The sequence below is a fragment of the Gossypium raimondii genome, chromosome 11, assembly GCF_025698545.1.
Source record: "Gossypium raimondii isolate GPD5lz chromosome 11, ASM2569854v1, whole genome shotgun sequence".
In the NCBI taxonomy this organism is placed as follows: domain Eukaryota; kingdom Viridiplantae; phylum Streptophyta; class Magnoliopsida; order Malvales; family Malvaceae; genus Gossypium; species Gossypium raimondii.
In genome coordinates this window covers 21,547,147-21,564,501 of record NC_068575.1, presented here as the reverse complement: position 1 = coordinate 21,564,501, position 17,355 = coordinate 21,547,147, and the positions used below count along the sequence as shown (strand labels likewise).

Sequence of the window (17,355 nt, the reverse complement as noted above, 5' to 3'; positions counted from 1 at the left end):
TTGGGATTATGATGATCTCAAGTCGAGGATCATATAAATATTAATCATTATGAGTAATGTCGTGACAATTACATAATAATCCAATAAACATACTCATAACGGGTCAGTCCAATATGTTGTTCTCTAACACACATATTCATGTAATGATTCTGACATCCATATCAATGACAACTCTTTATCATCAATCAACTACACGTTAGTCTTAATGCATTATCGTTGTCCTATCCAACAATAATACTTGACTAAGGAACTTTTAAGAATAATCATATTATTCTCAGGATATTATTATAAAACAGTTTATTTATATACACAGAAAAGAAACTGAAATAATAATGGTAACGCCTTATATTAATCAACATGATAAATCAAGTATATTATTACAACCATCTCATGATTGATCTTTGGGCATACTCTAACATAAATTTAGTATGATTCTATGCTCAAATCAAACAACCACCATCCACCTACTTCCACTATATGTGGTTGGCTAAGCAATGGAGAAAATAGAGGGATTCCAATCCCTATTTTTAGTAAACTCTTCCATCTACTTCAAGTATAAATATCCCTCATCCCATATCCCTTCATTCTTATTCAGCTATTCTCTCATTTCCTCTCTTCATTCCCACGCACAGCATCTCATTTCCCTTAACCAGCAAAACGTTGAGAAGATCATCTCTTGGCCGACCGACTTGAGTAGCCATTAGCAAAAGTGCAACACAGGGATTGGAGGAGAACATCTTCAATCAAAGTTCAAGAGGTTGCTAATTTGACAGAGTTTATTCTTCATTTACTTTGTTATTTTGATTTTAATCATGTTTGCAATATGCTTTGTTATCTTGTCATCAGTAATGGTAGCTTAAATCTATTTAGCTAGGATGATTGCATTGATTCAATGAAGTTTGTTTAAATCATGTTTATAGTGTTTATGCCTTAGTCGATCATGTTTTCAATTAAAATCAAGTATGTATTTCTTTCATACATGATTGGATGCATTAGAATTAGCTAAGTGATCCTGACAGGACGATGACTAGTGGACGCAATAATTGAAATGTGCATGCTTAATTTAGATCCAAACCTGACTAAATTAAAGGTTCATAATAACTTTAACGAGCTCTATTATCTTGCATAGTTTTTTGTTTTATGTGATTAAACTATTTCAAACTTGACGTCCCTATTACTTCACATGAATTTTAAGAAACCCTTAGTTTAATATGATCAGTAAAATGCATGTTTTACTAAGTAAAAGATTTCGAGATGACTTAATTTGGTTTCAAAACTCATGAAAGATCGAGTTGCCATGTAATATTTTCCGAACACTATTAAACATGAGGAAAATGAACTGAGTTGAATGATGTAATTATCCTAGCCTATTCATGTTATTGATTGTTGAATTTTGTGTCTTTGCTGCTAAATTCATTTCATACATCTTATTTCATATTTGGCATTTAGATTAAATTGCATTAGGGATTATCTTGAATTTAGATAATTTAACTTAGCTTAATTATCATCACTCAAATTATTGTGTTTTTATCACCAGATTGTTAACTCTAATTTTACAATTAATTGATGAATATACATAGTCCCCGTAGAGACGGTAACTCTTTTACTTACTTATTACTTGAGAACGACTATGTACACTCACACAAACCAAGTGTTACAAGTTTTTGGCACTGTTGCCAGGGACTGTTACCTTAATCATTTTTGTAAAATTATTCTTTTCAATTTGGTTTTTATTTCATTTTTATTTAACTCCTAAATTTACTAATTTATTATTTATTCTTTATGTTTTTGTGATTTACTTTTTAGGTGTTTATGAGCATAGATTGAATTATCGATTTATTACCTATAGACCCTGAGATCGAGTGGGCATTTAGACTTAGAAAATGTGAAAGATTAGCTCAAAGACAAGTCGAGATGGACCATGGAAATCAAAATGATGGACAAGAAAATGGAGTCGATCATATACGCAATCCCATCCTTATTACTGATGATAGGGATCGTGCCATAAGAAGGTACATTGTGCCTCTATTCAATGAATTAAATACGAGAATTAGGAGACTAGAGATTGAGGCACCGCAATTTGAATTGAAACCAGTGATGTTTCAAATACTACAAACAGTGGGCCAGTTTAGTGAAATGCCCATGGAAGATCCACACCTTCACCTTTGATTATTTCTGGAGGTGGGTGATTCATTTAAAATAGCCAGTGTTGTTGAAGATGCATTGAGGTTGAATATTTTTTCATACTTGTTGTGAGATTGAGCATGTGCATGGCTTAATTTGTTGCCACCAAGTTCAATATCTACATGGAAAGAATTAGCAGAAATGTTTTTAGTAAAGTATTTCCCACCTAACAAAAATGCTAAGTTGCGAAATGAGATAACCACTTTTCAACAATTGGATGACAAATCTTTGTATGAGGCATGGGAGAGATTCAAAGAATTACTTCTTAAGTGTTCTTATCATGGGATTCCACATTGCATCTAGTTGAAGAAGTTTTATAATGGTCTTAATGCACACACAAGGTTGAGGGTAGATGTTTGGTGCTCTCTTATCGAAGTCTTATAATGAGGCTTACAATATCATTGAGAGGATCACTATTAACAACTATTAATGGGCAACATATCAAACAACTTTAGGAAGACAAGTAACCGGTGTGCACAAAGTGGACGCACTTGCATCACTTTCAGTTTAGGTATCTTCTATTTCTTCAATGTTGAAACAGTTTACAACTAACAGTTTGACTAATTTTATAGCTCAGTCACCAAGTCAGTTCGATATTGTTTCCTGCGTATACTGTGGGTATGGTCATTCTTTTAAGAATTATCCATCAAATCCCGAGTCAGTTTATTACATAGGGAATCAACATCAAAATAGAAGTGGGGATGGACCACAATCGAACTTCTACAATCCTTCATGGCATAATCGTCCAAAAATTTCTTAGAGTAACCAAGGAAATGGACTGAACAACACTTACATGTAGCATAAACCCAACCAATCCCAAGGGTTCAATGAACAAGCTCCAAAACCATAACAAGCTGAGTCATCCAATAGTTTGGAGAACTTGTTGAAGGTGTATATGGAGAAGAATGTCGCTTTAATCCAAAGTCAAAAAGCAACACTAAAAAATTTGGAAAACCAAATGGGTCAGTTAGCTACAGAGCTTCGCAACTGACAGCAAGGAACCTTGCCGAGCGATATAGAAAATCCAAGAAAATTGGGTAAGGAACATTGCAAGGTAGTGGCTATGAAGTGGTAGGAATTTGGAGCCTAAGACGGTTGTGATTGAATACGAACCTACTGAAAAGGAGAAAAGTCAACTATCAGTTAAAATTCCTACACCAGCAAAGCTAGAACCTACAAAGTCTGATGAGGTAAAATCTAACCCAGTAAATTCTAATAAGCTAACATCTTCTCTAGATGCAGATTTATCTCTTCAGAAAAGTTATCTGATTCAACCCAAAGTTCCACCACCTCCATACCCTCAAAATTTCCAACCAAATAAGTAGAAATACGAGGTGCAATTTAAGAAGTTTTTTGATGTTCTAAAGCAACTTAACATCAACATCCCGTTAGTGGAGGCTTTAGAGCAAATGCCCAATTTTGTGAAGTTCATGAAAGACATCCTGTCTAAGAAGAAAATACTTAGCGAATACGAGACTGTCGCTTTAACAAAGGAGTACAGTACGTTTTTACAGAACAAGCTTCCTCCGAAACTGTAGGACCCCAAAAGTTTTACCATACCTTATAATATTGGAGAATCTTACTGTGGTAAAGCTTTGCGCAAATTAGGAGTGAGCATCAACTTGATGCCCAAGTTTATTTTTAAATTGTTGGGAATAGACGAAGTAAGACCCACTACTATGACACATCAACTGGTTGTAACAATTTTGAAACGTAGTTTTCGGTACATTAATTTCTTTAACTCGCAACTTATAATAACCATATTTGAGGTCTATTTTTGAAAACACTATGTCACCTTTCAACTGATCAAACAAGTCATCGAGACGGGGCAATAGGTATTTATTCTATCTTGACTTTTACAATTCCCTGCAATCAATGCACAATCTCATCAATCTATCTTTCTCTTTCACCAACAACACAAGTGTAATCTAGGGAGATACTCTCAGTCAAATAAACCTCTATCAAACAACTCTTGCTATTGTACTTTAAGTTTTGTTAGCTCAGCTGGTGTCATTCAGTACGATGCGATTGATATAGGAGCAATCTCAGGCATCTAGTCAATCGCAAACTCAACTTCACGTTCTGGCGATAATCCCGGTAACTCTTCAAGAAATACGTTTGTAAACTCATTTACAATCAGTACTTGATCAAGCTTCAACTTTGAATCCCTAGTATCAAGAATATAAGCTATAAATGTCTCATAACCCTTGCGAATCAATTTTTATGCCAAGATAGTTGAAATAACTCTGGTAATATTTCTTGATCTATCTAACTCAACTATAATTATTTCACTCGTTTGACATCTCAAATCAATCCATTTCAGTCTACAATTTTCCCCAGCATCATGTAGTGTCAACTAGTCTATTCCCAGAATGATATCAAATTCACGAAAGGATAACAATATTAAATCAGTAGGAAAGACACGGCCTTGTATTCTCAGCGAACACTTTCAATGTATCAAGTTAACTATCACATTTTGATCTAGCGGCTTTGTAACTCGAACATCAATCTTAGTTGACTCATCAAGTAAATTCTCATCCGTTACTAATGCAGTGCAATTATATGAGTGAGTTGACTCAAAGTCAAACCGTGCATACACAATAACACCAAAGAGATAGAATGTTCTAGGAATAACATTAGATGAAATAGCTTTAAATCTAATATTTGTATCTTTAATCCATTTACGATAAGTTCTAATATTACTGCTCTGACCAGGGTGCCTACCTTTATGAGATGTAGACAACTGTTTAACACTCCGCTCATCAATGTCTCCAAATTTTCTCGGGTAATTTCTCATTAAGTATTGATTTACATCTGAAACATGTACCTAACTTATCCTACATTCACCAACATGCAATTTTCCACAATGCACACATACAGATCTAGGGCATTACGAACACTGTCAACTCTATCCACATACACTTTCTAGGGAATTTTACTGAAGTATACAAATTCTCGATTCTACCCAGCTAAAGATTTATTTCCTTGATTCAATTCAATAAAATCTTTCTTTTTCCTATCTAGATATCATTTATTGACACATTTATTTTTGAACTCAAATATGAAGAAATCCTAACTAATCCTGTCTTTCGGTACTTCGTTGTTAATGTCGACCACCAATTATAAACCTTATCTTTTGGTAAAGACACGACATATCTAAGATAATCATCAAGGAAACATGCCATTTCTTCAAAAATTCTCTGTATATTTCAAGCCAATATTTAGCCCTAATTGGATCATTATCTATTTTATCTTTGAATTCTTCAGCATCATACATTCTAGTTTATCAATCGAGGGTCGTCAAACTATTTTAGTTGGTTGAATTCCTGGGGGTTCCACATGAAACAAAACAGGGGGTGGAGGTTGCTAAGTCGCTGGATTGGCTCGCATAAATTTCGTGAACCACTGTAACAACCCATTTTTCAATGGTGACAGAACAACGATTTCAGGACCACAAATTTCTATCGTGTCGACTCGTAAATATAATTTATAGAATATTTATTGAGTTATTAGAGTCATATTAAAATTTGGTTAGGCATTTTTATTGTTTAGATAGCTAATTAAAGATAAAAAAGGACTAAATTATAAAAGGTGCAAAACTTGTTAATTCGTGCATTTGGATGCTTTAACGGCCTAATTAATAAATGTGGGAGGACCAATAGGGAAATTAGTCATTAGTTTAGATAGTGGACGGTAATTGAGTTTAAGTTAAAAAAATTGAATGAAATTTAGGTGCAATGGCAATTTTTTGATTAAAACCAAATTAAGTAAAGAATAAACATTTTCTTCTTCACTTTTTCTTCAACCTAAAATCACCATTGAAGAGAGCTCCAAGCTTCGGTTCCATCTTCTTTGTGTATGTGACCACAATTCTCACTTATTTATTATAATTTTTATGTTTTTGAGATCGTTACAACTAAGTTCATCTAACTCATACCTTCATTTTTGAATTTGATAAAAATTTTAGAAGATGCCATTGATGAATCTTGATTTTTTTTTTATGATAGCTATGTGTTTGAAGCTTTGATTGTGATATTTTGTTGTTTTGTGAAGTGATTTTTATTAGATTTTGACTTAACGATTAAATTGTTAAAATGTTAAAAGTACATGGGTTGTAGGTGAATAAGAGGTTTTTTGTGGACTATTTTAGGGCCTAGAATATTCTCTTATAATCTGATCTTTAGGAAAATGGTTAATTTGAAGATTTTTGGGTTAACGAACTAAATTACCAAAGTTATAAAAGTTAGGCGTAATTGTGTAATTTAAAAAAATAAAAGGGTATAAAATTTAAAAATGTAAGCTAATAATTGGGAATTTTATATTTTAGATCCAGAACCTGTTGATTTCCGTGGAAAAGGAAAAATTACAGAGTATCCTTGAACTTCTACAACTATTACAACTTAGTCCAGGTAAGTTCGTACGGTTTATAATTTAATATCTATATGAAATGATTGATGATATAATATGATATAATAGATATAATTGTTTTATTTTTAATGTAAAGTTGTTTGAGAAATATTATTGAAATTCAATACTTGGATCGGATTAACGCAAGATAGAGTACAATTGAATAGGGTCGTGTTATATGGGGATTGGAGTGGAGATTGGTGTGGTGTGATAAATATATTTTTCTTGAGTAGGTCGAGGTTCAACATTTTTTGCGAACTCTCGTGTTATACTCCCTGTTTTGACATGTTATCGAGTGGTTTAGCTCTTATGAGCATTTGGCATGTTTTGGTTAGACTAACTCTTCGGAGCAATTGGCGTGTTATCGGGTAGTTGAGCTCTTATGACCATTTGGCGTGTTTAGGTTGGACTAGCTCTTCAAAGCAATTGGCATGTTATCGAGTGAATGAGCTCTTATGAGCATTTGGTCTATTTTCAGATGGATTATTGTGCTCATATCTGTAAGTAGTTCATCAGATCATAAATTATTGTATTACATTTATAATGACTTTGAATGATTTGACATATAAATGATATCTATAATTGAGTCTATTGTGGATATATATATTCCCGGAGAGTATTTGACTCTTGATTTGAATTATGAAATTTTATCAGTTAACAATGTGGATGACAGGAAACATATGTAGTTGAGTTATTATTGAATGATTTGTTGTATTTACTTTAGTAAGATTTATCGTTTTTGTACGTCAAACTTACTAAGCTTCAATGAGCTTACTTGTGTTATTTTTTGTTCTTATAGATACTTTTGAAGGTTAGACAGTCGGATCAATACTCAAGTCACACTATCCATCCATTTTCGGTAGTTTTTGGAATTTTATTTTGGATTATATAGCATGTAATAGGCTTGTTTGTCATTGCTATTATTTTGATATGTAAAACTTTAAAGTATGATCTTAAATGCAAGTAGTTAATTTACTATGATATATGTGAACTAAGGAAGATGTTTTTAGTGCAAGTTTATGGTATGTGTTATATTGGAATGTTATGATTTGAGGTGCCTATGATAGGCATATTGGTTGGATGTTAAGTTGTGTGAATTGACATGCTTTGGTTGATAATTCATATTGTTGTATGATTGTGTATACTTGTGGTACCAATGAGGGTACATTGATTAGGCACTTAGTATGGTTGATTTAGCATGTTTTAAGCTCGTTTAATGTCATTTTGAATAGGTCTAATGGCTAGTAAATGGATTACTTAGGGTCCAAGAAAGCTTAATATGGTAAATTGTCATATAACAGCCAGTTTTCAATGAAATCAGAATAGTGGTTTTAAAAACACAAATATGAGGTCAAAAAATTTACTTCATTATTATTTTATTTTTTACAACATGATAGAAATACCGTATAAAAATTTTGTTAAGAAATTTTACCGTTTACATGCTCAATTTGATAAAAAAGACTAAATCACGTAAAGTGAAAATGTTGAGTTCTAATAGCTAAAGGTATTAAGTACCTATAGAACTTTAAAGTAGAGGTCCTCATATGGTAAGTAGCCCATTAATATGTTAGTGGATGATAATTTCTTGGCATTTTGCGTAATTATTAAAGATTATAAAGGTTATATTAGTAAAAAGGGTAATTAAAGATATATAAAAAAATTTATCATCTTCCATTAGTATTTTCTGTTCAAGTTGAAGCTTCATTCGGCCAATCTTATTCCTTCAAACTAGGTATGCATTTCTGTCTCGTTTTTGATGATTTCTACGTTTTTAGGATCGTAGTAGCTTAATCTAGCTAGCCCAGGGACTAATTTGCAAAATTGTTAAAGTCTTAGGGTTTTGGCATTGATGAGCATGCTTGAGTTTTGATGTTTGATGATAGAAAATGAATGGTTGTTGTTGGATAAACAACTTTTGTTAAGGAATTTTTAGTGAAATTGTCAAATAGGGATTAAATTGAAAAATGTGATAAATTCATGGTTAAATTTGTAAATTTTTGAAATATTTGGGCTTCTATAAGCATGTATATAGTTCGGCTAGGCTTGGGTAAGGGTAAAATTGAATGAATTTCATTTTCCAAGCCTAGAGACTAAATTGCAAAGAAATTAAAAGTATAGGGGCAAAATGGTAATTTTATAAAAACTATGTTTTGGATTAAAATTGAATGAATTATATTAAATTGGATTAAATTTATCCATATAGATCCAGTCAGACCTTGTATGGAGTTGGATTGAGGCAAAGAGAAAATCTCGAATTAATCGCCTCTGTATCTACGTATACTCGTCGGGGTAAGTTCGTGTAATTAAATTGTGTAATTATATGCTTTAATTGAATTATATGTATGTTATTTGTATTATTTTCATATATGAATACCGATTACATATTCAAAGACGTACGACGACTACCGAGCCCCGTTTGAACCTTAGAAATTCATAGGATACAAATGACATGTCATTAAGGTTACCGGTTTCAGCTCGTATGAGCTTACCGATATTCAACTCGCATGAGCTTACCATTACTCAGCTCGAAAGAGCTTACCATTTACAGCTTGTAAGAGCATACCGATTTTGAGCTCATATGAGCATACATGTATAGGAATTGACGGATAATAGTTCAATACGCCTCGTGTGTGCTATCCGTGTATCCAACGATATTCTAAATGGTTCAATGGGCATTGTTCTGTTACGTGATTATATGAGTTCAATATGAACTACTACAGGTATTTACATGAAATACATAGAAATGATTTGTACATGATATATAGATACATGATGTGGAAGTTATATGTACATAGAAGTTTGATTAATTGTTGAGCTCACACATGATTCTTGATCCTTATATGAATTACATGACTAACATGGTTGATGAGTATGTACTTACGCTTTTGGCCAAATTGAGTTTGGATATGCTTTGGTTTGCTTACCTTATATGTGATTAAAATGGTAAGTTAAATTCTATGTTATACGAACTTACTAAGTTTAAATGCTTACTTTGTGTTATTTTTTGTGTTTTATAGCGTTTCAGAAGCTCGTTTGGGTTAGAAGATTATCGGAGCTGTGTCACACTATCCATCGGCTCTTTTGGTACTTCGGTTGTTTCATTTCGGTTATAATGGCATGTATAGGTTATTTTGGCTAATTTTGGCCTATATGTGTTCTTGTGATTGTGGCCATATGCTTTGGCTTGTGTTTTGGTATATTTTGATGTGTATATATATGTGGCATTATCATGTTTGATGTGTGGTTTGATATAATAGAATGATGTAAGGTAAAATGGTAGCTAAATGTGTATTTTGTACATGTGTTTTGTGATGCAATGAGTGGTACTTTTATATGTAAGGTATATATGTCTAAATATGTTAGTATTTGGAATGCATTTTGGTACCAAAAAGGTGTGTTTTGGATGGTAGGTTAATTGGCATGAAATGATGCAAAATAGTTTGGAAAATTGTTGGCTTGGCCGTATGACCAAGTCAGAGATTACACGGGCATGGACACAGGCTGGGATACAGCCGTGTGTTCCTATTTCGAATGCCCACATAACCTAAGACACGGGCATGTCTTTTGGTCGTGTGAGTCACATGGCCTGGCTACACGACCGTGTGACCCCTGCAGCTTTAAAAATTTTAAATGTTACCTAAAAATTCTCCGAGTTTTCGATTTGGTCCCAATTTTTTCTAATGCATATTTTGGGCCTCGAGGGCTCGTATAAAGGACAGTATGTACGAAATTGATTGATTTTTTACATGATTATTAAATTATATGAAATGTTTGAATTTTTCATTTATTTGATTTGTAAACTCCAGTAATGCTCCGTAACCCTGTTCTGGCAAAGAATTTGGGTTAGGGGTATTACATATCATTTAATGTTCATTTAGGTATACACGACCTGGGAGACGCCCGTGTCACTTGGCCATGTGCCACACATAGTTTGAGGCATGATCGTGTGTTTTATCTCAGTGTGTTACACGACCTACGACACGATCATGTGGCTCATCTTAGTAAGTTACACGGGCTGAGACACGACAATGTGGCCCATCTCAGTAAGTTACATAGGTTGAGACACGACCGCATGTCCCTATTTCAAAAGTTACATAGCCTAGGGGCATTTCACACGGTTGTGTGTCCCCTGTTTTGGAAATTTTTCAACTTATTCTTAAAACTTTTGATTTGTTTCAATTTAGTCTCGAATTGCTTATAAGTTATTTTTAGGGCCTCGAAGGCTTGATATAGGGACAAAATGCATATGATTGGTTTGTTTTTATTAAGGTTAATCATTTTAATGTTATGGTGTGAAATGATTTTTGATTGATCGGTAATGCTCTGTAACCCTAATCCGGTGACAGAGATGGGTTAGGGGTGTTACATTTAGTGGTATCAAAGCTACGATTTAGTTAGTTCTCAGGTTGAACGTAGTGTGTCAAATGTCTAGAATTACTTGCCATATAAACCTGTGATAGTGGGATGTGTTTTATCTGATCTAACCTTTATTTTTCTCATAAATTGTAAAAATGTCGCATGATTTGATCGTTTTGGCACTGATGAGGTTAATAGTAATGTACCGACCTCAGAACAAGGGACGAGTAGTAATATTCCAATTCCACAAGTACCTAAACATGAACTTAAAAACATGTTCTTCGGGTTTATGAATCAGTGGCTTAATCAATTTATATAAATGAATGTTACGGATCAACGACCTCCACCCCCTGTTATACCTTCTGTTGCACCTCCAGCTCCTCCTGTAACTGAATCTAGTCAATGTATTCCGATAGAAAATTTTAGAAAGTGTGGTGCTGATGAATTCCGAGGTAGACCAAAAGATGATCCGGTTAAAGCCAAGTATTTGCTGCAGAATATCTTGCATGTTTTTGAAGAAATAGCTTGTCCACTCGATGATTTTCTTAGATGTGTCATTTCATTGTTAAAAGAATAAGTGCATAGTTGGTGGACTACGTTGCCAGTTGTGGTACTGAGAGAGAAAATTTCCTGAGATTTCTTTCAGATCGAGCTCAAAAAGAAGTATGTCAGAAAATGATATTTGGATAAGAAAAAAAGAGAATTTCTTGAACTAAGGCAAGGAAAAAAGTCAGTGGCAAAGTAAGAGAGAGAGTTTGAGTATCCCAGTAAATATGCTCGAGAAATTGTGCCTACTGAAGAAGAAACGTGTATTCGGTTTGAAGACAGCTTGAATGATGAAATTAGAATGATGATCGGAGGTAATGAAATCCAAAATTTTTTTTTATCTGATCGTGCACAGAAAATGGAAGAAGTGTACAACCGCAAGCTACAAAGAGATAAGCAGATTCGAGAATTTAACAAGAGAAGCTCCTTTAAAACATTTTCTTTACCACCAGCGAAGAAGAATAGAAAAGACTATAGTCGAACTACTTCAGTGTCTGAGCACCCGAACAATAATAAATCAATTCAACATGATTTTAAATCTCCTACAAAACCAGTTGATAGTGTGGGGCATGTACGGAACGCTCCGAAGCCCAGTTGTAAACATTGTGGAAAATTTTATTCTAGCGAATGTAGAGCTAAATTGGAGGCATCTTATGATGTGGATCGACTGATCATTTTCTTTGAAATTATCTAAAGCAATTAAAGGAAAATGAAAAATAGAGTGAAAAGCAAATGTCTACATCTTAGAAAGGTAGACGTCTAGGCCAGAACAGTACTACTAGGACTCCTCGTATGGGAGCAAAGATACGATTGTACGTTCCATCTGACCTAGAGAGGAAGCAGCTGCACTTAATGTGATTGCTGGTACATTCTATCTCTTTGATGTTATTGTATATGCACTGATTGACCCTGGGTCAACTCATTCCTATATTTTCACTGCAGTATTAATGGAAAAGAAACAACTTGTTGAATCAACCGAATATGATATTCAAGTTACTAATCCACTAAGTCAGAGTGTGATAGTTAACTTAGTTTGTTGTGAATGTCTACTAAAAATTAGAGGCTGTGAATTCTCTACAAGGAAACAAGAAATGACACGAGTAAGATTTAATAAGCTTAGTAAGTTCATAGGTTAAAACGATAAAACTTATTGAATAAACATAATAAATCATTTAATAACAATGTTAATAGACATTAGTTCTGCCAACAACAATCAATCAATGGTGAGTTATACAAATATACAAGTTGCATAATCCATTCAATCATACGAATTCAATAAATATCAAGTTACGATATACTATCGAAAATCAAATAAATATTTATACAATTCAATATGCAAGTCATTTAACCATTTTAAATATGCCTGATGAATGATAAAGCAAATACGGATACACTGTTATCAATCGAAACACACCAAAATGCTCCAACGAGCCAAACCAACCGAGAACACGCCTTGGTATGAAGTGCCTAGCCTGTAGGCTAACATCCCTCCAAAACACACCTCGACACCAAGTGCCAAGCCTGAAGGCTTTACATCTGCCCTTGATAATAGGCCAAAAACACTGTAAATATAACACGATAGTCCGCAACAAATGTTGGACTCTAGTATATTCAATGGATAGAAATAAATCAGGAATCATCATCTCATCTCAAGTCAGATCCGTATAGCGCGATATAACCTATTGGCATTTTACAATTTAGTTCATTTTCTCACCTTGTACCAATTTATTATAATTCAATTACATGTATATATTTATTAACATACCACAAATCAGAAATCAATATAATAATATAAATCATATCTAATTAAACCGTATGAACTTACCAAGGCTAAATTGCAAAGATAGCAAAATTTAGGGACTAATTATCAATTTTCTCTTTTCTACGATTTTCTATCGGTTCTCGATCTATACAATAATTTTATTTCAACTAATTAGTCCCAAATACATTATAAAAGTCCACTTAATACATATGATTTCTTAATTGACATTTTTTACGCTTTCTAAAGTTTTGCACTTTGTTTAATTTAGTCCCTAATCCCAAACTTTAACATTTATCACAATGAAATCAAATTCAAGATATTCGAATTCTCTCATACGTAAACAGCCCATAATTATTGAAATTTCTCAAGAATTTCATGCTAAATGTTCTATTTTATCAAATTAGTCCTTAAACTTTAAAATCAACTAAAATCACTTTACAAAATAGTTCTAATCAACAACCCATACTTCAAGTTCATCATTTAACATCAAGAATAACAAAGATTCATCAATGAAAAAATCCAAAATCTTTAACAATTTCAAAATTAAAGATACAAATTAGTTGGACCTAGTTGCAACGATATTAAAAATATAAAAATTATTAAAAACGAGCTTAGAAAACATTATCAAGCAAGAAAAATGGATTGGTCGAAAGTGAGAAGCTCTCAACCATGGTTGTTCGGTATTCAAGATTAAAAGAAGAAGAAAATGCCATCTTTCTTTATGTTTTCTCTCTTTTAATTTACTTATTTTATTTTCTTTATTATTTTAACTTATAAATTAACATATATAATCAATAAAGATATACCTTAACTGTCCACTACTATTGAAAACATGGTATAATTACTTCATGAGTCCTCATACATCTACTAATTAAACTATTTACACAATAAAAATCAATAGTGATTAGATTTTGACTTTTGCGATTTAGTCATTTTTAATTAATTAACTATCTAAACGCTAAAATTTTCAGACCAAACTTTCACATACTAAACTAATAACTCCACAAATATTTAATTTTATGAGCAAAATTTTAGAAACAAGGTCCCGATACCTCATTTTTCGAAACCACTTGACTTTCAGGACAACCACATATACTTAACCATTTATTCAATTAGTTAAAATTTAACTAATAAAAATTCAATATGAAACTATAATCGACTCGTATGAATAAAATATTATTAATACGGATTTACTCATTAGATTTGTGGTCTCGGAACTACTATTTTCGACAGCACTAGAAAACGGGCTGTTACAAAAATCATTATGTATTTCATGCATTAAAATATGTTTGAATGCATTAGAATTAGTTAGTCAATCCTAATCAGATGATAACTAATGAACACGATAATTGGAAGGTGCATCCTTAATTTATATCCTAATCAGAATAAATTAGAGGTTCGTAATAGACTAAGGCTCCATTTGTTTTACTAAAAATGACTTCCGGAAAATGATTTCTGGAAAATGATTTAGTTTTCTAGAAAAGTTAATAATTTTTGGTGTTTGGATAAATCTGTGTAAAATATTTTTCATTGTTTGGTAGATTTCTTAAAATATTTCATAAAAGTTGTTTTCAATGAAACAAACATACATTTGAGATTTTCTTATTTTTCATTGTTTAATTGAAATTTTTTATCTATAATTTTATATTTTACATTGTTTTTGTATATATTAAAAATATTATGTTAAATCCCAGTTCATTACAATGTCAATTTTAATTACATGACTACCAAGTGAGTATTTTTATTTAAAATATAACATCAACAAAATTGACAAAAAAATTTAATGATGTCAACAATTAGACTTGATTTTCAAACTTGAAAAGTGAAGGGACTAAATTCTTGAAAATAAAAGTACAAAGACTAAAGCGCAAATTTATGAAGTGTACATAAACTTATGACATATTTTAACCTTTATACTACAAAACATTTATTATTAATATATTTATAATTGTAATAAATACTTATTATTAAAATATTAATATTGAATATTTTCAATAATATGTGAATAATATTATTTAAAATTATTATTTTAAAATTTTTATTAAAATAAAATTTAAATATTAAATAATTTATTAAAATGATAAATTATATTTATTATATTAATAATTTATTATATGATTAAATATAAATAATTAAATATGTATGTTTAATAATATTGAAAAATATAATATTTTAATATTTTTAAAAATAAAAATAAAATTTATTACCAATATAATAATATTAAGCTTGATTTAAGTTAATTATTATATAAAAATAAAATTATCTATAGAGGAGCTCTTTTCTGGAAGATGACTTGCGCTTTTCAAAAGGGCAAGTCATTTTACAAGAAAAAGGGCTTATTTTACGTTGACCTATAAGTCATTTTCCGTTAATCAAGTTGTTTTCTGTGAAACAAACACAGGAAAATGCAGAAAACATTTTCCGTAAAACCTTTTACATGTAAACAAACGGACCCTAAGATAACTTATTACCTTGCATAACTCTAGGTTTATGTGATTAAATTGTTTCAAACCTAACCTGTCCCTGTTACTTCACATAAGTTCCAAGGAATACTAATTAAATTATGACATTGGTTTATGCATATATTTTTAAGTATAAGATTTGGTTGAACTTATATGAGATTCCCAGTTAATGAACGATGGAGTTGCTAAGTAATATTTTTCGAACATTGTTAAACATGATGAAAATGAATTGAGTCAAGTTTTTTAATTGTTCTAGCTTATTCATGTTATTGTTGTTGTACTTGTGAATTTGCTGCTAAACCATCACCCTACATTTTATTACATCTCATTTGTATTTAGGTTAGTTTGCATCTAGTTAATTAATTTAATTTTAACATCTATTACTTCAAAATTTATTGTGTTTTCTTTACCAACTTGTAAATCCATAACTTTGCAATTATTTGATTAATAGATACAGTCCCTGTGGAGACGATAACCTTTTTACTTACTTATTACTTGATAACGACTGTGTACATTTGCACAAACCTACGCATTACAATAGCCACAAAGACTTCCTTTAACAGAGATAGCCACAAAGGCTTCCTTTTAACAAAAATCGCCATAGAGGCTTCTTTATAATAGAGATCGCCACAAAGGCTTCTTTATAACAGAGATTGCCACAAAGACTTTCTTTAATCAAAGATAGCCACAAAAACACTTCTTTAGGTTGCGCTACAAAGGCGTTTCCTTACAGATTACCACAAATGTATTCCTTATCAGAGATTTTCCATAAAGGCATTCTTTTAACAGAAACAACCATAAATGCTCACTTATATGAAAATTGATGTTTTTGACCATAGGATTTGCCTGAACTCACCGTCGTGAGGTTTGCCCCTCATTACTGGTACTCACCCAACAGTTTTTTAAATATTTTCCATATGACGTTGTAGCCCAGCCATGGTCTTATACTATATGGTCTTCAGAGTGCCATGGACTTTTTCTTTTAGAGATTTGTGTTTTTAGTCCCGACAAACCCCTTTAGACGACTCCGAAGACAGACACAGACATTTCATGCAAACTCAAACTTGACATACTTATTCCTTTTAAACTTCTTCATAACAGACGTATTCATACTTACAGATTCATCGATGAAGCTCAAGATTTCTACTTTAGTATAAAGAATACTTTTTTTTTGTTATTCTAACCTTAAGATAGTAGGATCTTGAAGGGAAAGAAAGAGGGTTGTTCTGGTTCTATTGAAATACTTATCGGAGAAAGAAGAAAAACTCCCTTTCAATTCTGATCACCCAGATTTATACAACCCTTGCCCATATGATAACTTGACATGTGTTACAATCCTAATCAAGCTGCCATATGAGTGGTTCACAACTGTAAGGAAACGTGTATAAAAATTCAAAATCTTTTCATATTTTTGATTTGACCGATCATTCATTTCTAAAAATATCGTTAGTGTATAACCTACACATTAACTAAACTCACTGGCACACCTTAACCTTAGCAACATCCCTTACCACTCACGAACCCTTTGACATCTTTTTCCAATTTCTCCTTTTACATGTACACATACTTTATGAAGGACATCCCTTACTTTAAATTTCCATTATTGCCTCTGCACTCTACTAGCGCACCGGAACATCA

General features: G+C 32.1%; 1 non-coding gene across 1 annotated transcript; it reads right to left on the bottom strand.

The window, feature by feature from the left end:
* Positions 1-2,364: 2,364 nt before the first annotated feature.
* LOC128035085 (small nucleolar RNA R71) lies at positions 2,365-2,471 on the bottom strand. Its single transcript, XR_008191489.1, has one exon. It is a non-coding gene; the product is annotated as a small nucleolar RNA R71 (small nucleolar RNA).
* Positions 2,472-17,355: the final 14,884 nt, after the last annotated feature.